Source organism: Panulirus ornatus, chromosome 23 (genome assembly GCF_036320965.1).
Source record: "Panulirus ornatus isolate Po-2019 chromosome 23, ASM3632096v1, whole genome shotgun sequence".
Taxonomy (NCBI): domain Eukaryota; kingdom Metazoa; phylum Arthropoda; class Malacostraca; order Decapoda; family Palinuridae; genus Panulirus; species Panulirus ornatus.
The window spans coordinates 23,499,029-23,524,611 of NC_092246.1; the positions used below are offsets into that span (position 1 = coordinate 23,499,029).

At 46.6% G+C, this 25,583-nt stretch overlaps 1 protein-coding gene across 3 annotated transcripts in view; it reads right to left on the reverse strand.

The window, feature by feature from the left end:
* The window catches only part of LOC139756926 (synaptotagmin-like protein 5), a 252,541-nt gene that overhangs the window by 199,236 nt on the left and 27,722 nt on the right, over positions 1 to 25,583 (reverse strand). The window lies entirely within an intron of this gene.

Consider the following 25,583-nt stretch of genomic DNA (forward strand, 5'->3'; position numbering starts at 1 on the left):
GTATACCACATCGCTCCAATTCACTCTATTCCTTGCCCTCCTTTCACCCTCCTGCATGTTCAGGCCCCGATCACACAAAATCTTTTTCACTCCATCTTTCCACCTCCAATTTGGTCTCCCTCTTCTCCTCGTTCCCTCCACCTCCGACACATATATCCTCTTGGTCAATCTTTCCTCACTCATTCTCTCCATGTGCCCAAACCATTTCAAAACACCCTCTTCTGCTCTCTCAACCACGCTCTTTTTATTTCCACACATCTCTCTTACCCTTACGTTACTTACTCGATCAAACCACCTCACACCACACATTGTCCTCAAACATCTCATTTCCAGCACATCCATCCTCCTGCGCACAACTCTATCCATAGCCCACGCCTCGCAACCATACAACATTGTTGGAACCACTATTCCTTCAAACATACCCATTTTTGCTTTCCGAGATAATGTTCTCGACTTCCACACATTTTTCAAGGCTCCCAAAATTTTCGCCCCCTCCCCCACCCTATGATCCACTTCCGCTTCCATGGTTCCATCCGCTGACAGATCCACTCCCAGATATCTAAAACACTTCACTTCCTCCAGTTTTTCTCCATTCAAACTCACCTCCCAATTGACTTGACCCTCAACCCTACTGTACCTAATAACCTTGCTCTTATTCACATTTACTCTTAACTTTCTTCTTCCACACACTTTACCAAACTCAGTCACCAGCTTCTGCAGTTTCTCACATGAATCAGCCACCAGCGCTGTATCATCAGCGAACAACAACTGACTCACTTCCCAAGCTCTCTCATCCCCAACAGACTTCATACTTGCCCCTCTTTCCAGGACTCTTGCATTTACCTCCCTAACAACCCCATCCATAAACAAATTAAACAACCATGGAGACATCACACACCCCTGCCGCAAACCTACATTCACTGAGAACCAATCACTTTCCTCTCTTCCTACACGTACACATGCCTTACATCCTCGATAAAAACTTTTCACTGCTTCTAACAACTTGCCTCCCACACCATATATTCTTAATACCTTCCACAGAGCATCTCTATCAACTCTATCATATGCCTTCTCCAGATCCATAAATGCTACATACAAATCCATTTGCTTTTCTAAGTATTTCTCACATACATTCTTCAAAGCAAACACCTGATCCACACATCCTCTACCACTTCTGAAACCGCACTGCTCTTCCCCAATCTGATGCTCTGTACATGCCTTCACCCTCTCAATCAATACCCTCCCATATAATATATATATATATATATATATATATATATATATATATATATATATATATATATATATATATATATATATATATATATATATATGAACGGTCACAAAGATACGTAGGTCAGAAGCAGCCTTTGTCTACACATGGCGTGAAACGACAGCTCTTCGATAATTATTATTGAGGAGGACCAGTTGGGAACCCTGTACCTACCTACCTGCCCCCGGCTGGCGTGCGGGGTGATTACTGATGACTCCAGGCTAATCTGCCACAGGGAGAGGGGCCGCGGACGGGGTAGGGAGAGGCAAGAAGGTCACCATGTGAGGAGACACTGTGGTGTGGTGGACATTAGTATGAACCAGTCCGCTACAGGTAGGTTCTTTTACGAAAACAACGTAAACGTCATTTATCCAGCCGGCCAGGTGGAGCAGACACATCAAGCAGGGAACCATGTGGTGTGGTCAATACGTTACACACGTTCACTAGCCGGGTTGGGGTTGCGTGAGCGGAGGAGGAGGATGAACAGGATGAGAAGAGCCAAGGACTGTACTGCCCAGGGTTGTACGACCCCTCACCAGAATCATCATCACTCAGGCAAGAAACACGGCAGATATCATCACTAGGGCATGACTACAGTGGCATGTGATGAAGGCGGGGAGTGTAGTGTAGTCCGCCAGGGCCCCCTGCTGAGACAACCCCACATCATTCCCCTACCCCACCCCTGTACACGTCTACAGGTCCTGTACAACAAATGTCTACAAGATCGCATGACCCACGTCAGGAAAGAGTCGATCCATCGTTCCGTTTTTCAGAAGATTTCGTGAGACAGAACGCACCGACTGCTGCAGGGAAGGGCGGTCCGGTGCCTCCTTCGGGAAGCTCTCTCGTGGACGAACAAGAATCCTTCGACAAAATTTGTTTATCCTCAGGCGATGGAACCAACATTAAGTGAAGCCTGTCCTCTCCCTCACCAGTCACACATCTGCACGTCTTGACAGGGTACTTGTACAGCAGGTGTAGTGTTCCGGCGTCTGGTTAACCAAAGATGAGAGAGAGAGAGAGAGAGAGAGAGAGAGAGAGAGAGAGAGAGAGAGAGAGAGAGAGAGAGAGAGAGAGAGAGAGAGAGAGAGAGAGAGAGAGAGAGAGAGAGAGGATGTGTGGGGGTAAGACAGAAAGTGGCGACCCACTAACGCCCGGCTGACCCAGGCAGGCTGGACCAGTGAGGTCTGCAGTAGTACCACCAACACACCACACATCCTCAGTCCTCACCTGCTTGTAACCAACACTGACACACGGCCAGCCTGCGTGTGTGTGTGTGTGTGTGTGTGTGTGTGTGTGTGTGTAGCAATCACGCCATCCCTGCCCCATCCATCACTCATGTCTCACCAAAACAAACACATAAATAATAATACGCAACGAGACAAAAGAATAACACGCAACGTTTAAAATCATTTTCCACTTCATGCCACAGAAAATGGAATGTATCCGGTAAGTTGATAGGGAAAACGGCGAGTTTCCCAGGAAAATAACTTACCGTATCCGAGTCATTACTATATTGACCTGGCTGGCAACGTCTGCTGCACCTCAAGGACAACCAGCACTAGCTACCTGTAGCCCGACATTCAAAAACCCAATTTCCAATACTAATTCAAAATCCATCCGACCTTGTGAGTCCCTTACTTACAAAAATAACATCTTCATGAATACATCTGTCGTGATGCCCGAGGCTAACAGGTCACCCAGGTGTGCAGCTCCCCACCTGGGGGAAACATCATACCTGAGAACCTCAACCCTCACCTTGAAGACACTCACGCTGAACTCACGACAACACTCACACTCACGACAACACTCACACTCACGACAACACTCACACTCACGACAACACTCACACTCACAACACTCACACTCACGACAACACTCACACTCACGACAACACTTACACTCAAGATCACACTTACCTTCGCCACCATGCGCACACTCACGACGACACGACCACACACACTCACGACGACATGACCACACACATTCATGACCACACACTAACAACGACACACACTCAAACCCATACACTCAGGTGAGATAAATGTGTGAAGTGTCGCCAACGTTGGCTGCACACTTACCAAATGCCGTCCTAGCCACGTCTCTTCATTGTATATCAACTGACTGCTATTTTTCTCTCTTGTGTCTCCCCTAATGATGTGATTATTACACGAAAGTGCACTTGGCAACTTATCGTGTTTCATTTTCCCCGTGGACTCATAGGAATATATATATATATATATATATATATATATATATATATATATATATATATATATCCCTGGGGATAGGGGAGAAAGAATACTTCCCACGTATTCCCTGCGTGTCGTAGAAGGCGACTAAAAGGGAAGGGAGCGGGGGGGGGGGGGGGGGGGGGGGGCTGGAAATCCTCCCCTCTCTTTTTTTTTTTTTTTAATTTTCCAAAAGCAGGAACAGAGAAGGGGGCCAGGTGAGGATATTCCCTCAAAGGTCCAGTCCTCTGTTCTTAACGCTACCTTGCTAACGCGGGAAATGGCGAACAGTTTGAAAGAAAAGAAAGATATATATATATATATATATATATATATATATATATATATATATATATATATATATATATATATATATATATATATATATATCACTGAATATAGATATAGTTGTTGTCCATAATGTGTATAAAAGGATAGTGTTATTAGTGATGGATGAAGGTCGTCATGAGGGAATGCATGAGGAAAGTGTAAGAGGGGGGAGGGGGGGGGGCATGCTGGTGTAGAATATAGGTCAGTAGGGGAGGCTGCCTCCTCCACAGCCCCAGCTCTCCTCCACGGGTCAACTCCGGAAATTCGTAAAACGACCCAAGACAACTTGCAGTAAGGCAGGCGTGTGTGTGTGTGTGTGTGTGTGTGTGTGTGTGTGTGTTCATCCATCTCCCTCTCGTCCTATCTCATCCACAAATCCTGGTCCTTCTCATTGCGCTGATTACCTTCATGTCTAACTCCTTCCCTCCTCCACATTACACCTCACCGTCCCTGCCAGCAATGACACTGCTAAAGGTCATAATTACCAACTTACTGAAGACAAAATATATGTTTCTATATGTTCTATAATGCGGCCTCCTACACTCATCCACACACCGGCCACCCAACATTCATCCACACACCAGCCACCTACACCCACCCACGCACCGCCCACCTACACCCACCCACACACCGTCCCGCTACCCACACCTGTACCCCCGGGCGAGCACCCACTCTTGCCACATACCACCACCCGCTCCCCACGCCTCCCGGCTCGCACCCCAGCAAGTATTACTGACCCCATTTTCCCCCCAGCAAGTGGCGGGGCAGGAGAGCTTTGCCCCTGTGCTCACCCCCACAACAGCGACGCCCTCACAACAAGCCGTGTGACCTCACTTGACATGGTATAAGCATCTCCCCCTCAAACTCTGGCAAGGGTATGTTTACATATTAGTGCTGCCGTGTACACGATAACGGCCGCCACGCAGGAGCACTGCGCGCCGGGCCGTTGGTCCGCCTTCGTACGGGTCAACGCACAGTCGACGAACCTGCTGGACGCCTGTCGTACTACTAGTGTGGGACGGGGGCGTGGTTGTCCAACCAGCTACACGAGTGGATGTGGAGTGATGCTGCTGTCGCAGGTGGGAGGTACATACCTCTTGTAGGAAGTAGTGAAGATGTTACTACAATTGCAGATGGGAGATACCTGTTGTAGAACGTAGTAAAATGTTACTACAGTTGTAGATGGGTAGGTACCTGTTGTAGATGATGATGTTACTATTGTTATAGGAGGCAAGTACCTGTTGTAGATGGTAGTGAGGATGGTAAGGGTTGTGTGGAGGTTCTTGTAAACGCCAGGGATAGGGATACCGATGTGTTGGCTGGTTGGTTAACACCTTCAGCCACATCCCCGACCCCAACACACACTAACCGTATGGGCGTGGCACACATCACAGGTTAGGTGAGCACCCATATATATATATATATATATGGAGAGTGGAGGAGGTGGTAAATAAGGCAAGTTGCAGAGGTGGGCTCCGGGGCCCCAGACACAAGAGGTATACAAATTTAGGATGAAGAATAAGAGTCATTTACAACCCGTCTGCCAAACTAACTGTAGAGGCGTAGCAATACTCGTATACTACAGTTAGGGTGAGTGTGTGTGTGTGTGTGTGTATATATAATACCTTGGGGTGTTATACGACTCCAGTTAATGACACAGGCTCAAGCCTAACAAGCCTAATACATATGCATTAGGGTTAGGAAGCTGTAAGATATAATAGAATAGACTTTAACAAGTTGAAAACATTTGGAAGTCGCATTAATTGTTGAGATGGTTACCTGAGGATTGCGGTGATGGTGGCTCACTCCACACTGCAATGTTATGAGGAGTGTCCGTAGGACGCCTCACAATGTCTCCAGGGGGCAACGTCAGCTAGGGTCAACATCGTTGTAAGGGATGGGTTGGTTCTTGTTTGTGTGTGTGTGGGGAGGGGGGTGATGTGGAGGAAGGCGGAGCTGTTGTTGATGTGGGGGTTAGCGGTGATGTTTGTAGCAGGTGAGCGAGAGAGACAGGCACGACACAGCAAGGAGGAAAGTGAGGGCCGGGCATTCCCCTGTCCTACCCTTCATGGGAGAAGCTGGGCAGGGTTGCCATTCCGTCACGTCATGAGGGACCCCCGGAGCTGCCTCCCTCCCCGAGGCGCAGCACCAATCCTCACCCTGCCTGAGTGTGCCACATTGTGTGTGTGTGTGGCGGCAGGTGCGTACACGTCACACGTCTCCCTCCGGCATGACAAGCCTCGGGCAATACGTACGGTTCATCACGCCAGACATTACCCACACCACACCACACTACCTACAACTCTGCCATTATTACCATTAACACCACTAACTACCGCTGCCACCACCAACCCTCCCACTTAACCCGTCATCTCTTGTAACTCCCCCCAACACACACCAACAAAACCTCACTATGTTAGGTAGTGATGGGAAGGTCCGTCCGTCTGTATGACTATAATGGACAAAATCATGAAGTTGAAAGATGGCACATGGCCTGACCTGGCACACACCTGAACCGTGTCATGATTTTCAGGTCACGAGATCAAAAACTAAGGTCGTCAGGTTAATAACATCCGCTCCAGTTGCCGTCGGCACAGTTAACAAAACAGATGTCAGGTATACACAGCTTGGTGTGGTGAACCGTATACCACGTAGGATGGTGTGGATGTGTTGGCCGGTGGTATACAGCCACATGTGGTCAGCAGTGTTGGACGGGCAGATGCAGACGTGCGGGACGACATCTCCCACTGAGGGTGTCTACCCGCACTACATCTTCCTCCGTCTCTATCATTACCCCGGACAGAGCTGTCAACCCTCACAACCACAGTGACATTTCTGCCGTGTAGCATATCTATCATTATATATATATATATATATATATATATATATATATATATATATATATATATATATATATATATATATATATGGGTGTTATCAGACCCCAACCGTCTATATGTGGCTCACCGCAAGGGAGATGTCACCTCCGGAGAGGCTGCAAGACTGACAATGGAAGGAAAGGAGTAAAGACTTGTAGAACTTCTCGCTCTAAAGGAGTCCATTATTTCCCTGCTCCAGTTTGGAACGCTGCCACGAAGTCGCATAAGCCTCACAATAGAGGACTACAATAACTTGACCCCTTCAATATGACAATTTCACTCTTTCAGTACGATAACTTCACTCCTTCAGTACGATAACTTCACTCCTTCAGTACGATACCTTCACTGCTTCAGTACGATAAATTCACTGCTTGAGTACGATAACTTCACTCCTTCAGTACGATAACTTCACTCCTTCAGTACGATAACTTTACTCCTTCAGTACGATACCTTCACTCCTTCAGTACGATAACTTCACTCCTTCGGTACGATAACTTCACTCCTTCAGTACGATAACTGTACCTTGTCACAGCTTTCCTACTATAATTTCACCCCTTGACCATGATACCTTAACTCCTTAAGTATTTTCCTCTCGTGTGATCCATCCAGCCAACCATCTTCTACGAGAAATTTTGCTTTCAGAGTGAACGAGGTGTTGCGTGGACTCATTTGCCTTCCATTTCCCCAAGCTGCCTCCTGTTTGTGACAAGGCTTCGAACCCCACCCCTCACCCCCCGAGTACCAAACAATACCTGTGACTACAGACAGCAGCTACCTCCCTCCTGTGTGCTGCTCCACTCACCACGATAGCTCCTAAATGTAAGATATGATGGCTTTAAATGGTCGACACCTTCATTCAACGTAAACCACTCTGATACCACAACTTCAGTCACGGTAAACAACTCTGGTGCCACAACTTCAGTCACGGTAAACCCCTCGTACCACAGCTTCCGTTAAGTCTACTCAGCATCATTACCAACTCTCGAATCCACATGATCATCGTGCGCTTGGCCCTGTTAGCTACAGCCTCGGCAAACAGCCGCTGGCAACCAACCACCATCAGCGAACGTCTTTCCCAGTAGACATTCCTGGGCGCGAAGCACCCACAGCGCCACGGGCGGGCGGGCCAGTCAAGCGTTAGGGTGCTTGACCCGTTCACACGTCACGTACAGGAGGCGTCAAAGGCTTCCAACCCCAACTAGCGAGATCATCTCCTCCCATTAACGTGCCACTCTATTACTTACACTGGAAAAAGACACGACTAATATCACAGCTATATATATATACACTGTGTATATATATAAATATATAAATATATATATATATATATATATATATATATATATATATATATATATATAAATATATATATATATATATATATATATATATATATATATATATATATATATATATATATATATATATATATATATATCATAATGATCTTTATATGATAAGAGTGTTTCAGTCAAAATCTCATGACAGGTACCGGCTGGTGGGTGTGCTCGCTGACCCTCGTAAAGTCAGCGTTGGCTTTAGTTCTGCTCAAAAGTTCACATGAAGTAACAGGAAGAATGAAAGACAACCATGCACAATAATCACGTATCAACTACCATTGTACGGCGCACCAAACGTCGTCTTTACCCAAGAACAAATGTCACCTCCACCCGCCTCGGTCATGCTCAGGCCAGAACTCTTACCAGCCAGCAGGTTGCAATGTACAGCGGCGGTTAATGAATGGATCTGGGGATACGAAGCAACCGAGAAGTGAGAGGCTGAGGAAGAGGAGCCATATATGGGGAGGCCAAGGTACCCTCCCTATGGCAGAGGGGCTGCCTAGAAGGCTCCTCCTGACTACACTGCGCAGTTTCTTTAATTACATTTCGCTCAGGATTACATTGAAAGTCATCAATAATAAGTTTGTTACAATATGCAACAAAAACTGTCATACTACACCATTAATATCTTCATGTCCTGCCTAGTACAATCAAGTTACGATTCTAACAATGATTACATTATTGACAATCGAGTTATGAAGAATTGTAAGGCTGTTCCAAGTCTCCTTCTTGTGGTGACCATGTGTTCGTCTTACCCCCAGATCTGTCCAGTGGTGTGTGCTCACGACACGACACTACAGTAAGACTCCTACAAACAACAATCGTTTTATATTCAAAACAAAAAGACATTTTGGCTCGTCCTATAATCCTCACAAAGCTACGCAGCGCAGCAAACACCCACTCCATAACAACAACATTGAGAGCCATGTGAACCACTCAGTGTATATATGTAACACCACAGTTAGACGCTACACACAGTCATGACACAACCAGCAACACTACACACAGTCATTACACAACCAGCAACACTACACACAGTCATGACACAACCAGCAACACTACACACAGTCATCACACAACCAGCAACACTACACACAGTCATCACACAACCAGCAACACTACACACAGTCATTACACAACCAGCAACACTACACACAGTCATCACATAGCCAGCAACACTTGTAACTAGTGAGGAAGCAGACCAGGTCACACAAACAGACCTGCTGCTGCTGTTGTTTTTACCCTACATCTCACCTGTTATGGGCATCACTACCTGTGTTTCTTTAGTATCTCCCTCGGGCTGCGGCTCGCCCTTCCCCTCAACATGTTTCTTCACTTAAATTTCTATCTTCTGGAATGTCTATCGTAAACTCCTCAAGAGAGCCAGACGAAAGTGTGGTCGGTTATCTGCCAACTATTCTACTTGATAAAGAGTCTTAATACGACTTGTCCTATCAGCAGACACCCTGTAAACATATATAATTCACCCCAACTCGTCTCATCCGCAGACGCCAAGTAAACAAGTAAACTACGGACCAATTTGTATGATCGGCTGACACGACGTAAACAAAAACGTTAAAAAGGCGCGCCAACTCGTCTTACCAGCCGACATGATGAGAACAATGGTTTGGGATTTACGACACCAACTGATATCTTTATTGCATACCGAACTGACTTTCCCACTCTGGCGAATGCCACTCTAGCGAACTACAGATACCACCGGCCTCATGTACACACGTCTGTCTGTCCTTTATCATGATACAGGAAAATCATCTCATCTTCTTCCTTGTGAAACTTTCCGATATCCGCGTTGTTTTCCCTTCCTGTCTGGGGAAAAGCCAACCTCCGCTACGATTTGTTATGATAATACATATCATACATCATATTGTTATGATGACAATACATATCATACATCATATTGTTATGATGACAATACATATCATACATCATATTGTTATGATGACAATACATATCATACATCATACTGTTATGATGACAATACATATCATACATCATATTGTTATGATGACAATACATATCATACATCATACTGTTATGATGACGATACATATCATACATCATATCATTTGTTATGATGACAATACATATCATACATCATATTCATTTCTTGAACCTCCTGAGCGGTAAGGTACGATACTTGAGCACGACGGTACACTCCTTAAGCACGACGGTACGATCCCTAAGCACGATCCTACAGGATTATGTCAGAAGTTACTCCACCTTGCCTAAGGGTCGTAACGTCGTACCCAAGGGTCGTACCATCGTACCACTATATTCAACGATGATTCCCGTCGAGCTCGTTGATCACAGCGTCGTGCTCCACCTACAGTAGCGTCCGTCCGTTCGTGCGTACACTCCTCATTACTTCACCGGGTATATGTTGGTATGGCACGTCAGGGTCGTCATGACGTGCAGCAGATTTGCTCTAAATACAAGATTCTCTTCAGAATTTCTAACTTGCGTAATAATAGGAGACTTTCATCAGTAGCTTACTATCATATACTGACAACTTTCTCTCACAGTTCTGTCAGCCAGCACTCCTGCCTTGCTGTAGTTAGCAATATCTTCATCAAAAAAAAAAACTGCTAATCACAAGAGCATTCAGAACAACACGACAACATCACATTACCAAATGAAGATCGACAAAGAAGGTTTGTACAATAACCATGTGAGGAGACATCTACCCACAACTCTGTATTCTAACAAACTGGAAACGAAAATACAGTTCCATTATGTACTTCTGTGGAACCTTCATGTACCTGACTCGTACAACATGCGAAGAAAAACAAATTCATTCGATACTGTTCCCGGAGGAGGAGGTGTTGTGGTGGGGATGTTGTGGTGGGGATGTTGTGGTGGGGATGTTGTGGTGGGGGCATATGTAGTGTCTGGCCACTCCTGGGTCACGGTGACCAGTGCAATACAACATCACCAAACATCATTACCGTACCCTGAGACTTTGTGCGGCGCTGGGTGACTTTCCTCCAGCACCGCCAGCCCATACTTAGCCCACAGCCTGCCTGTCCTCCCTACACCCAGACCTTCCCTGCCCCACAGCCCACACCCGCTCCCTCAACCAGGTCGCTCACCGTTCTGGATTTTGTCGACATCCTCAGTGTTCAACCTGTAATCCTATGCCTCAGTCTGGTGTGTGTGTGTGTGTGTGTGTGTGTGTGTGTGTGTGTGTGTGTGTGTGTGTGTGTGTGTGTGTGTGTGTGTAACTAGTCTCCGTGTCATCCTCACACACATCCCTCACTCCACCTACATCACCCATCGTCTTTCTGCGTGGCACTGCCTCTCGCAAGTCTCTCTCCATCCGTCATGACTCGTTTTACTGTCTCCTCTCCACTCCAGCCGTTCCTTAGCTCGTCTAATTTTCCACAGTCTCGAGGTAGGTGGTGTAGTCGTACTGGGCGTGGCTAGACCAGCAGTGGACAGGTCCAGGACCCCGGTTGGGTCCGTCCCCGCTGCCCTTACACACGGGTCCACGTCCTACCTAATCTCCTCCTTATAACGGGGTTGGTGTGGCTTCTCACACAACGTGCTGGTCACCTGTTCTTGTCTTCTTTGTCCAAACGTCTGGGGGTCTTCTGTTCCAAAGACCCTCACTCACACACTTGCATAACCAGACTAGCATGTCACCCTCCCGTGTCGCTCTACTGTACCCGCTGTACGCTTGCCTCCACCTTCCACCATCACCTGGCCAGTACTACCAAGGAAGTACGTTGTCGGCATAGTTAGTAAACTAGTCTTCTACACGTGCGACTACAGCTAAGTGTACTATGATCCGGAGTAGAGATATATCCTCTTACCCTACCCACACCCTCCTCTGGCCAGAGATAATACCTCTGTACCATGCCAGTGTCAGCACTACTCTGTATCCTATATATCACACAACCTGTATTTCTATACCCTGATCTCCTCTGTATCACTACCAGTTCAACTTTACCCTGTACTACACTGTATACCAAATATGTGATACGCTACCGCTCTACACTGTCATATTTGTACGGTTACTAAGGTTGATATACTGCACATACACGACCCCTGAGGCTCTCTGTATGTCTACTATAAATTATCTTGTACTGTATTATATTAATGTCTACTGTATGCTACCTTGTACTACATCATACCAATGATATTACATTTGACGGTACTACCCCCCTCTGGGCCCACCTGTCACCTTCATCTCCCCATGTACTGTACCCACTGTACGATCTGTACCTGCTTTTACTTACCCTACCCATGTACCCTTCACCCATTTAAGACGTTCTCTATATACTCCAAAATCATTCTATACTGCCTATCTTAAAACCTGTTGTCTGGTGACTATCTTTCTCTTAATTCTTCCATGAGTTTCTTACTGGTGTTTCACTTGCTTGTTATATATTTGATGGACTATAAGTCGTCGAGTATCATCATGCTGGGCTCCACTGATGAGTAAGTTCTCAAGTTCATATTCTGTTCACCAGTGGTTTTCCCACCACTGACTCTATAATCAATCTTCTGCACTTCTCAAGGACTGATTTTCTTCACCAAATTTTTTACGGTATGGTTCAGCGGAGGTCAAGCTGAGGTTAGATCTGCTGGTTGTCTTGGTGTATTCATGACATCTCCGGCCACATACTGACACCACAACACTACCCTGAGGGTTGCACTCTGGGATTGGTTAGCATTTGTTTGTTCGTCATCTGTTAGCAACTTCTAGTAACACAGACGTTGCCAGCAAATATGCCCCGCCCAAGACTCTGCCCTTAGTGTTAGCACAGATGTTACAGAGCAAAGATTCCCTTAGTGTTAGCACAGATGTTACAGAGCAAAGATTCCCTATTGACGATAGTTGCCTTTTGTTGCTAGTTCAGATGTTAGGGAGCAAAGATCCCCTGCTGAAGGTATTGGCTTTCAGTACTGACGGAGGAGCAGTCACATACCTACAAAAACACCAGAACTTATTGTGAAAAATGAGTCTCAAGAACAGAAACTTACGAGGGTTATGTTACACAATCAACTGTAACGGAACGACTACCAGTCACATCCCATAGTCGACTGTACCCGTCAACCCAGGGGAAAGACGGTGCGATCTTTGGGAATGGCGGTACGACTCTCGATCACGACGGTACGACCTTTCAATACGATAGTACGACCCTTGATATGATGTTATGGTCGTACCCGCGTCGCATCGTTCTGCTCAACAATGGTCGTCCCGTCGTACTCTAGGGTCGAACCGTCGTGCTTAGAGATGTTCTCTGAGAATCTAAGTCTAGATTAAATTCAGCATATCATTACACTCCCAGTGTTGGAGTTGGTGGACTGTCGCCGCTGGCCAGAGGAAGAGGCAATCTTTCCACCAGGCTACGTGTGTGTGTGTGTGTGTGTGTGTGTGTGTGTGTGTGTGTGTGTGACTGGGATGTATACCTCCAGTTTTTTCTTAGGTAGCGAGTTGGCAGGGCGAGTCACGACGCTGGCTGCGAGGGTCCGACGCCGTGGGCGAGACCTCTGCTTCATCTCGTAGATGGGGCCTCGTGGGTCCTGGCCAACTGGAGGCAAAGCAGACACAAGGCACAGGACCCTGGAGCTGAGAGAGAGAGTGGGAGGAGGCAGGTGGCGTGTCGACAGGTGAGGAACTTGTCACTTCTTCCTGATTCCTGCTTAGTGTGCTGTGTCTGGGCCCGCCTGCTCCACCCCGTCCCACACCGGAGACACACTCTGCTGCTCCCTTCCCGTCATGCTGTGGCACAAACGGCCGGGTGTGTGTGTGTGTGTGTGTGTGTGTGTGTGTGTGTGTGTGTGTGTGTGCGCCACCGTTTCTCTGGTGCCCCCTTTAAACAGTACACATTACAGTCCTACGTCTGCATTTGGTCCGTAGACTGATCCACTTGTCTCATGTCAACCATCATGAGAGTCGTTGTCTTCATCTCAACAGCCTCTCTCTCTCTCTCTCTCTCTCTCTCTCTCTCTCTCTCTCTCTCTCTCTCTCTCTCTCTCTCGCTCTCTCTCTCTCTCTCTCTCTCTCTCTCTCTCTCTCTCTCTCTCTCTCTCTCTCTCTCTCTCTCTCTCTCCCTCTAGGTTAATACCTATATAACCGCACCTCTGCGCCGGAAAATATCTCCATCCAACACATTACCGTGACCACAGGCCACATCCTGGGGCCCGGGGAGCGCCGTGGGCGACCAGAAAGGTGTTGAGTCCCATCCAAATGATCACACCAGCCGCTGGGAACCTCGTTAATTACCCCTCACCAATCACCATCCATTAGAGCAGATAATTGCCTCTCAGAACACCGGTTCTCGGAGGCTGCCACCACCAGAGATCATCATCACTACAACTGATACTAAGTCAGCGACGCAGGGGTGAGGGTGGGATTACTATCATACCAAACTCTGTATACCATGGCATCTGTCTTCGCTTGACGCATATGTGGTGTACACCTTAACTTCCCATCATTCACTTCTCCTGAGCACATGCACAAATGAATCAGCCTAACTTAATCTGAAGATTTATGCAAGTAAGTGCCCCCCAAACCAAGACTTCGTCAACTGCACAAGGGCTACCTATGGTGAGGATATGCCACCTGCACAAGTGGTACCAACACAAGGGGGTAGTTATGATGTAGATGTCAGGTACACAAGAGGCACCTCGGGCGGAAGAAGTATGAGGCTTGTAACATATATCAACAAGTTATGGTCGTAACAGGAATGTGTCGACATACAGACGCTGGCGTGATAACATAATGTCCAGCCTACACAGGGTGTGGTCAACGAACATAAAAATTAATATAAAGGAGGAGGGAAAATGACAGATAGAAGGAGGACGTGAGAGGGAACAGAGCGGTGGGGAGTATAGATGAGATATATAGAGAGGGAGAGAGACTGTAATGAAAAATAAGCAACAGGTGAAGAACAAGAGAGAAGATTAAGCCGTGAGAAACATACGAAGGAAGGAGGAGAGAGGAGTGAGAGGCGAGGAGAGCCAGGCAGGAGAGAGAGAGAGTGTGTGTGGACTAACCTGGAAGAGAGGTTGTGGCGCGTGACGTGGCACAAGTAATGACGTCAAGTGAAGGGTCCGAGGGAGGCTGGAACACTGCCACTAGCGGTGGTCAGCCAGGCATGGAGGATGAACCTGGCATCTGAATGACGTCAGGCCTACAGCCCGGACACACACACACACACACACACACACACACACACACACACACACACACACACACAGCTGGATGAAGAGGCAGACATATCCATGGGCAGAGGCAGACAGGCAAAATGTGTGTGTGTGTGTGTGTGTGTGTGTGTGTGTGTGTGTGAGAGAGAGAGAGAGGGGGAGGGGGGCAGAATCCAGAGAACATGAGGCTGATGAAGCCTCTCCAGATGTCAGGTTGATCGTACAACACGTCATCTTCGTCAGTCCACCCTGACGCTACCTACCCTGCCATATCGTCAATACACGACGCTTGCTTACCCTTGCCAGCACGACCATCTCTCCGCCACGCGACAAACAACAACGTGGGACTCCGTGTTTTCCTTCACAATAACATACTGGCCAACGAGCCACGACAAGACCAGTTGTTGCCAGCCTACCTTGCCTGTGTACCGTAGCCTTTCGTCTAAAAACCTCATCTGAACAGAGAGATATTTTGATACTGAACAAACCTTCAGCTGACGGCACTAACTTAATGAAATATGTACGTAACGTATCGTTCACTTGCGTCGTGTTGGACCAACGTGACCACGTACCATCTGGAGTACCGCTGGCTGGCTGGCTGGTGGTACTGGCTGGGAAGCACAGTGGGCTGGACCGTGAAAGGCACTGCGGCCTGGCCCTCCCAAGGGCTCCCCCTTCCCACGATCATCTTGACCAAGGAAACACTAATTTCCCCGGCAGCCGGGTGGGTGCTCCTCCCACACCTGAGGTGTGCTGCCAAGCAAGCCTCCTGCACAGGTCAATCGTGCATCCTCAAGTGATCAAGACAAATATCGACACAGCAACACCAATAATACGTCCGGGATAATTCCAGAATATAAGAAAAAGAAATCTTTCACAGCGACAAACGAATCAGTTACTGCAATGCCTTGTGCTTCCCATCATCACAACGATCATGGTCTGCTGTAGGTAAAACTTCTACACGAGGATCTTTACGTCAAGAACACAGTTTGTTTCACCTATGTTCTCCAGCGTCAACCTGAGAGACGTGGCTTCACTGTTGAAGTGTCCAGGTCTTACGTATACGGTACCATTCCTCTAGCTTCCCAAGGTGTGTGGCAGGCGCCGCTACACCAGACACCAGTCGACACAACACCAAATATCATGGCTACACTGGTCAGTACACACCATGGCTACACTGGTCAGTACACATCATGGCTACACTGGTCAGTACACACCATGGCTACACTGGTCAGTACACATCATGGCTACACTGGTCAGTACACACCATGGCTACACTGGTCAGTACACATCATGGCTACACTGGTCAGTACACACCATGGCTACACTGGTCAGTACACATCATGGCTACACTGGTCAGTACACACCATGGCTACACTGGTCAGTACACACCATGGCTACACTGGTCAGTACACACCATGGCTACACTGGTCACTACACATCATGGCTACTTCGTTTCCTTTTTAATGATATAAATAAGGGCTGTGGTGAGTCATCCATGACGAGGTAGAAAACCTTTACCAATATTATATATGAATGATCGAACCTGATGGAGAAACGCTGAAGGGAAACCCACAATAATACCCGTCCAAGACTCGTAAACTTTCTTCTTCTCCTCTGTCATGAGAACAGCACACGAGAACCTTTCAGTACAAAGATAAATTCAATATTGTCTTAAGAAATACATTATTCTGAGTATTCCTGATTTTATTGTATTCCTGGAATTTGGTTTCATACGCATCATTCACTATAACATTCCATTGAACACACACACACACACACACACACACACACACATATATATATATATATATATATATATATATATATATATATATATATATATATATATATATATATATATAATAAAATCTGAACGTAGCAGAGCTTTTGCGAGCGTCATGGGTCGCGTCATGGGGTGTTGGAGCCAAGATAAGCATTATCATACCACAATTCCTCATGCGTTAACCTCAAGCCAAACACTACCACGATAACTTCAGTTATAAAGATGAAAAAAATATAGAAAATTTCAGAGTCGGAATAATTTCACATAAAACACACACAAAAAAATCATATAAGCTCAAAGACAATTCATGTTACTTTACAATAAGTACGACGAGGAAATCCACACAGTTCTGATCAAACTGTGAAGTGGGAGACCAGACGAGACAACCAGACCCCCACCACTACACACACACACACACACACACACACACACACACACACACACGGCGATTTCAGCAAACGACGTCAGCAGGAACTCACGCTGATAATAATCACCGCCAACCAACTGCTGCTGCAAAATATACCGGCGTACGTATGTACGGGAGTTGGCCCAGTGAAAGCAGGAGAAACTGATGTAAATGTGCACGTTACCTATCTATCTATCTACCAGGGATGATGATGATGACACGCTATATAATGACAACTTTCTAAAAAAGACGTCGAGTCAATCATGGCACGTACGCGTTTACGTTCTAACTTACACTACAACACGATCATGTATTTTCCAGACACGGATGGTCAAACTTTAAAATAACATCATACGAATATGGCATCACTTCAAGATAACACCATACACAGATGGCAACACTTCAAGATAACCTCATACACAGATGGCAACACTTCAAGATAACACCATACACAGATGGCAACACTTCAAGATAACCTCATACACAGATGGCAACACTTCAAGATACTCAAGTGTCAGACCAATCTGTTCCTGGAGTGTTTACAACCAGAAATATAAACCACTAAATAAAGGAGTCATAAGTTATTAAGATATGGTTATGTATAGTGAGTCAAAACAAAAGATAAGGTAAGATGAGATAAGATAAGGTAGGCAAAGCAAGATAAGAATAGTTATAATATCTCTGTACAGAGAAGCAGTATTTACAACAGTGTGGGCATTTAGTGATAGCTATGACCACATCAAGGGTACCATGTTATTCTCCTGCTGAAGGAGGCGTCATGAGCATGAATGCATGCAGCAAGGGAGTAATTTGTATGCACATGCCTCTCATGTGTCGAAATGTATAAACTATTACACTATTACGAGCCGCGAATACTAACAGCTTGATACACTACACAGCTAGCAAGGTTGTTTTGACTGAAGAACGACTGTCATAGTTGATATTAACAATGAGGCAAGCACGACGTTTCTCTCTCTCTCTCTCTCTCTCTCTCTCTCTCTCTCTCTCTCTCTCTCTCTCTCTCACACACACACACACACACAGCAAGTGTCCAAGCAGTACTTGTGTGGTCGGATTATGCTTAGTGGTCAGGTTTGATGGTGAGTCACGAGTATACAGCTTCCCTTGTGTGTGTGTGTGTGTGTGTGTGTGTGTGTGTGTGTGTGTGTGTGTGTGTGTGTGTGTGAGGGCCAGGTCCCCACACCACCTAGTGCAGCGGGGGGGGGGGGTGTGTCAGAGGCCCTCTTGTGTGTGGCCACCCGAGGCACTCCAGAGGCGAGGGACTCACCCCCACCCTCAGGTGTCGGGACTGGAGGTGAGGGTCTACCAGACGCCCTTAGGGGGGTGAGCTTAACTCCTGCCGTGTTATCATATACTGATGGAGAGGGCAGTCAGCGGCGCCCCTCCACCCGGCATTCCCTCGCTACTGTTGTGGAGCACTGCAGGTGGGGAGAGGCCCGGTGTGTGCTGCCACAGGTGTGGCATGGCGGGGAGAGGCACGGTGTGTGCTGGTAGACCGTGTGAGAACAGTGCAAGACCATGAGGGACGCAGGATGCTGGTGTAAGAGGGATGAAAACAAGACTCCTACAGCTGCGGGGTGACGGTACAGTGGTGCGTCGTACAGCTGCGGGGTGACGGTACAGTGGTACGTCGTACAGCTCCGGGTCACGGGACAGTGGTACAGAAGTGTCGTACAGCTGCGGGGTGACGGTACAGTGGTACGTCGTACAGCTCCGGGGTCACGGTACAGTGGTACAGAAGTGTCGTACAGCTGCGGGGTGACGGTACAGTGGTGCAGGTGTCGTACAGCTGCGGGGTGACGGTACAGTGGTGCGTCGTACAGCTGCGGGGTGACGGTACAGTGGTACGTCGTACAGCTGCGGGGTGACGGTACAGTGGTACGTCGTACAGCTCCGGGGTCACGGTAAAGTACAACGGTACACTGTACGTGAAGTTCACCTTCTCTCAGAAGAAACTGTTGTTTACCTGAGGCGTGGGAGGCAACACCGTGATAACAAGGGCGTGGGATGCTGCCGTTAAGCTCCCCGACATGTACCTCCCTACCCGCTGTAACTGCAGGAGGCCAGAGGAATAATGGCAGCAAGATAGTGAGGGAGCATCTGTCATCTTCAGTTGTCAAGACGTAAATACTTGGCCGGGCATCTGTCCTCGTCACTTCTACAGTGGAGGCGAACCTTTCGCATGACTGCCAGGTTGACAGGGCCCCTCCTGAACCTCCTCCTCTGCCACGGGCACCGGCGATGGATGATACTGTGGATCCTTTGGATACTAAGCTAACCTCAGACGTTCTTCCTCTCCTGCTAAACCTTTACAAACAAACAGAATGACCTCAGATCCACGGTTATGACGGTCCCGTGACGATACCTTTAATATTTCCAATCCTTTTTCATCTTACTACAACTTAAGTCGTTCTATTAACTTAACAACTATTCATTTTTTCTCCGATCACAGACGTCTTTATTTCCTCGACATAAAACCTGCATTTCTTCAGTGCTACGAACCTGTACAGCTCCAGCATCTGATTCCATGACTGCTAGCTTTTCCTCGTCATTTTGTCCCGTTTCCCCTTTTCCTTCCTTGCGTTTTCTTCTTCAATCTTCGTTTTCTGTTACCCCTTAAATCCCACGCTTCCCAGGGAACCCCGTGCCGACCTGCACAGCCCAGAATATAACTATGTAAATCCTATCAAACATACGCTGAAGTCAAACACCTGCCACCACAAAACAGGTGTGGACGATGAATTCAACAGTATTACTCGGGGTGGGGGGAGGGAGGTGGAGTCAACGGAGAGCCGCGGACCAGACTGTGTGTGGCACGTACGACCCAACTGAGGAGCGGGAACCATACGATCTTACCGGAAGAGGAAGGATGGCCGGAAACAATGGTATAACAATTGCATGAAAAATTCATATATTTCTTTATCTCAGAGAGGAAGCGTCGCACCTATTGTGCTCAGAGAAAATGTTAACATGGTCGCGTACAGAGGCAGACGCCGCCGCCAACCGCAAATACGCCATAACAGCCCTCCCTCAGACGCGCCGCTCACACGACGCTGACCACAAAAAATCAAGAGCTAATTCAATCATTATATCTATTACTGCATAACACATGGAGCTGGCATCAGACTCTACAGGTAAATGACCGAAAATTTTGAGAAGAAAACACACAGTCAATGTGCAGCAGGAAATACAACAGCGTGTGGGCCTCCACTGACAACACCCCTGGCGGGTGGCAGTGATGGAGGTAGTTGTTAGAAGAATGCGACGAGCATTTCACAGCCAACAACGTAAAGGAACCCACAGTGTGACGTCCGGCCATACCGCTGCTACCCGCATACAATACACAGGTGAGGAATAACAACTTACCAGACCACAAGTTGAGCAAGGTGGCGTGGTTGTGGCGGAGGGAGGGTAGCTGGCTGGCCACTGAGGGCGTGGACTGCCTGCACACGAACAATACCACCCTCATGCTCATGGCCAGACGTCTGTCGGCCAGCAGTTGCTGTTACATGTGTAAATTATCACTATCAACGACGTACACAGCTTACGTCATACCGTCATGCTCACCAAACAATGGAAAGAACGTCGCACGTTATAACGAATCAGTAGGTACGCACGAGGGAGCGTCTGCTAGCGGCAAGTAACGAAGAATACTGAAACCCGGAGCCTCCGGGGCAGCTACAGGTAATGAGCGGAAACAAACACTCTGCTCCTCCATGAAGTGCCTCACACAACCTGCTCCTCCTCCACCACCAGTCACCATCAAGCACCAGCAGGACACTGCAAGTGTAGCGAGATCTAAGATTCCTTCTGCTCGTCTACAAGACTACAAGGCTTTACCGTCATCAATTCCGCCTCCTTAAATCTCCTCAGCTTCCCACATCTGACTATCCTGCAGGTTGTGATGACTGGAGGTGCAGACACACCACTCACGGCCGACCTATCTTGCTGGCAGTCCGCAGCGGATGGAGACTGCCTTGAAAAACTCGATGAAAGTTGAGTTCCTCTGAAGAGCTTCGTCCACCACACCCTCTTACTTGGCTCTGTCATAACCACACTTGCTGGCAATAGCTGTTGACAACCGTGTAAGAAGGTCAGAAAAAAAATATTGGAACACCATCACAGCCCGTGGCCATACGGCCCCCGGTCCTTGCGATGTGTACAATAACTGGAAACTTTACTGTTCTTTGTTTTCTGGTAAAATTTCTACAGAGTGCCACCCACAGAGGCAAAGTTAAAAGTTACGCAATAAAGTAAACTTTGGGCAAAGTAAAGTCTGGCCAAAATATAACTTTCAGGGTGACCCACGTCATCATATATGTTATCTAGGACAACATTCCCTCAACCAAACGTGTCCAGGTTATGGCAGGTAACATGGGACTGTAAATAAAAAAATAATAATGTTGGGCTTGCCTTAAACCTTCAACTATATACCCACTACCATTTTCTACTGTGATGTGTATCCACGTTGAAGTTGTCTTAGGATGTTACTGTGGTATCATTATAGTTCACAGGTTTGCCTCGCCTTCCCATACATCAGGTCATACATCTGATGTTATGTCAAAGTCTGGAGTAAGACAACCTGAACATGTCGCCTTGCCTTCATATCTGGAGCCATTACCCCAGCCAGTGCTCCTCGCTAGCCCACAAAAACTATAAATAATAGCCGCCCATCCCACAGCTACCCCGCTAACCCCTCCCCGTCCACCCGCAAATGATGCTATAATGTTTTTGTAACGTTGTGACCCTGACCAACGCCCTCTACCCTCTCCTCCCACACCACTCCATACACTGACGTCCCCACCCAGGACACCCACACACACACACACACACGCCCACGCTGTGACACCCACATACGCCCGCATTATGAGGCCTACACATACCCACACCACCATGTGAGCAGTACCCACGGCAGGAGGGAAGCTGGGGTCATTCTCAAGTCTACCTGGCATAGTCTCCGTCGGTCTTCTACCCCCGTAGCCCGGCCTAAGTCCAAACTGAGGAGTTGCGTCGTCGATCGACCATATTGATGGAGGCCGCGGCCCGCATGCCCACACTGTGGGTCGGTCTGGTGCACTTTGTAAATACTTTTGCAAGACCTTAAACTTGTGTATTGCCTCGTAGAGAATTCCTGATGGTTACAGGAAATGTGACGAACAGTCTTGCGTTACACATGTTCAGGGTACTTCCCTCGTGATTACCGCGTCCCTTGATTTCAGAAGTAATAACTTACAGTCCTCCATGTCTGTCAAGCCAACAGGGAATTATTTCAGAGTGTAGGTTTGCGACCATGTCTCTAGGGTCTTCCAGGTTGCCCACACAACACACACACACACACACACACACACACACACACACACACACACACACACACACATCATCAGACCATAGGTTATGTTCAGGTTGACCTCACACGCCCCTGCTTTCCTAGATCTCCGGAACACATACATAAATAAATAAAATATATAAAGAACGTATTTATCGGATTTAATCAGCCATCCCGATGAAGATACACAGTTGTAATATGTGTGTGTGTGTGTGTGTGTGTTACCAGTGCCTATATATATGTGTGTGTGTACTGACATCCCAGATCCTGTATGTTCACAAGTACGTGTAAGTGTACAGTAATTATTTCTAAATAAGTCTGAGTGATTGTTGGTGGGTATATAGGAATCTGTTTATGTTACAGTACATGTGCAGCCGTATGTACGGTCTACACTCACGAGCACGTACACATGTGCATCTGTGTGGTTTACACTCACGAGCACGTAAACATGTGCATCTGTGTGGTCTACACTCACGAGCAAGTACACATGTGCACCTGTGTGGTCTACACTCACGAGCACGTACACATGTGCACCTGTGTGGTCTCTGGCACGGAGGTAGAGGGAGGGAGGCAGCCGCCCTCAGACGAGGACGTCCTCGAGGTGACCTCCTCCTGCGGCGCTTCCCTCAGTGTGACTCACCCAACCTACACACACTCTCGACCAAGGTAAAGGGTTAATGACAACCGTCCCGAGTCTGGTTGTTGCTCTGGAAAGAACAAACAAGGTGATAACAGCACCTATGGTGCCAGCAGTGCTGGTGATAACAGAACAGCACCTATGGTGCCAGCAGTGCTGGTGGGACGGTCATGTGGTGACAGTAGTATGTGGTGGTCAGGGAAGAACCGGTGGTAATGGTAACCGTGAGTGTGGCAGTGGTATATAATCATGCAGACACCGAGGCACAAGTAATGACCAGACCCTTGAGCATGACAATACGACCCTTCAACACGACGGCACGACCTTGGCCACAACAGCCTGGCTTTTGATCTGACATGATGAAGATAACACTGGCACAGTGACAACATAATCCATCAACATCCCTCATGATATATATATATATATATATATATATATATATATATATATATATATATATATATATATATATATATATATATATATATATATATTATCCCTTGGGATAGGGGAGAAAGAATACTTCCCACGTATTCCCTGCGTGTCGTAGAAGGCGACTAAAAGGGAAGGGAGCGGGGGGCTGGAAATCCTCCCCTCTTGTTTTTTTTTGTTTTTCTCAAAGAAGGAACAGAGAAAGGGGCCAGATGAGGATATTCCCTCAAAGGCCCAGTCCTCTGTTCTTAACGCTACCTCGCTAACACGGGAAATGGCGAATAGTATGAAAGAAAGAAAGAAAGAATATATATATATATATATATATATATATATATATATATATATATATATATATATATATATATATATATATATATATATATATATATATATATATATATATATATAAGTTTCATTCGTAACGCGTCACAGTGTAAAGAAAGATAGACAGTGAAACAGATACACAGACAGATGGATAGATATTGCCTTAATAAGACTAACTGTCTTACAGTCTAGATGCATGCTATGAAGCAGGGGTTTTGCTTGCCATCTGTCTGCAAATTGTAAACCACAGTTTGCGAGCGAGACTACAGCAAGAAATTCAATTATTTTCTCGCATATAAGAATAATTCAAGCACAATATTAAGTTGTTTTCTTTCAGCTAAACTAGTGTTTCCATGATGCATTCTTCATACGAATCGTTAACAGTTATACATCAACAACAGTAATGTATAATACATTAAACTGTATTTTTCACATACTTTAAGATCACTTTACCTTGGTGTGCAGATATGTCGGCTACCATTCTTCAAATAACTTTCTCTTGTTTTTATTTTCCAGCAGACGTTTTATGATCTTATTACCCTACGAGCAAATTTAAAATTTTACATGGCACATATCCGATTTCATGAGACGCATCACATCATGGCCCAGTGGACAAGCTGCGTTGCAATACGTCCCGGTATTGTTACTCTAAACTGATTAGGTATTGGGCTACAGTAGTGTGGCCTGAGGTTACGCTATATGAAATTGTAGGATAGTGAAAAACGAGGCAAATGATACAGTAGGATAAAGAACTGGATGTAAGATGACTTACAGCACGCTGAAACTAAAGAATTTATGCAGGGTTCTGCGGACAGAGAAGGATACCTCAACTTTCATATTCAAAGACTTAACCAACACAAGAATTGATCTAACATTAAATACGATCTGTACCTCATTCCTGCTACGAACGGTGCTGGAAGCTGCGGAAATCCATTTCCCTGACGACAATAAGCGTGTTACACGAGAGATCCGGCAAGGTAACTATGCTCTATCTGAAGTTCTTGCAGATGGGAACCGGTTCAACATCGTATTATAGAATCCAAATTGACGTCGGTCCCAAACAGTTAATGTGAACGCACTGCACAGATACCACTGCCCACCCATGTAAACAAAGGACCTTCAGGGACGCATAAACGCTTCAGTATAACCCCAGAAAATCCATTGTTGCTTCTTATATTAATAAAGACTTTAGGGTTATATTCCTGGCTCTCGTAAACGTATATCTAATTTCATGCAGTATAAACAAACTTCTTCACCGGCTTTTTCACAACTGTCCCATTAAGAAAATTTCCTGAAGGTTCCGAATACAATGTAAACTTATTTACCGCATTCCTTAAATAACTTCGGTGCCACTTACGTTGCGTATCATTATGTTACATCTATCAAAGCGCTAATATATAGCAGGAACTCAGCTACGAC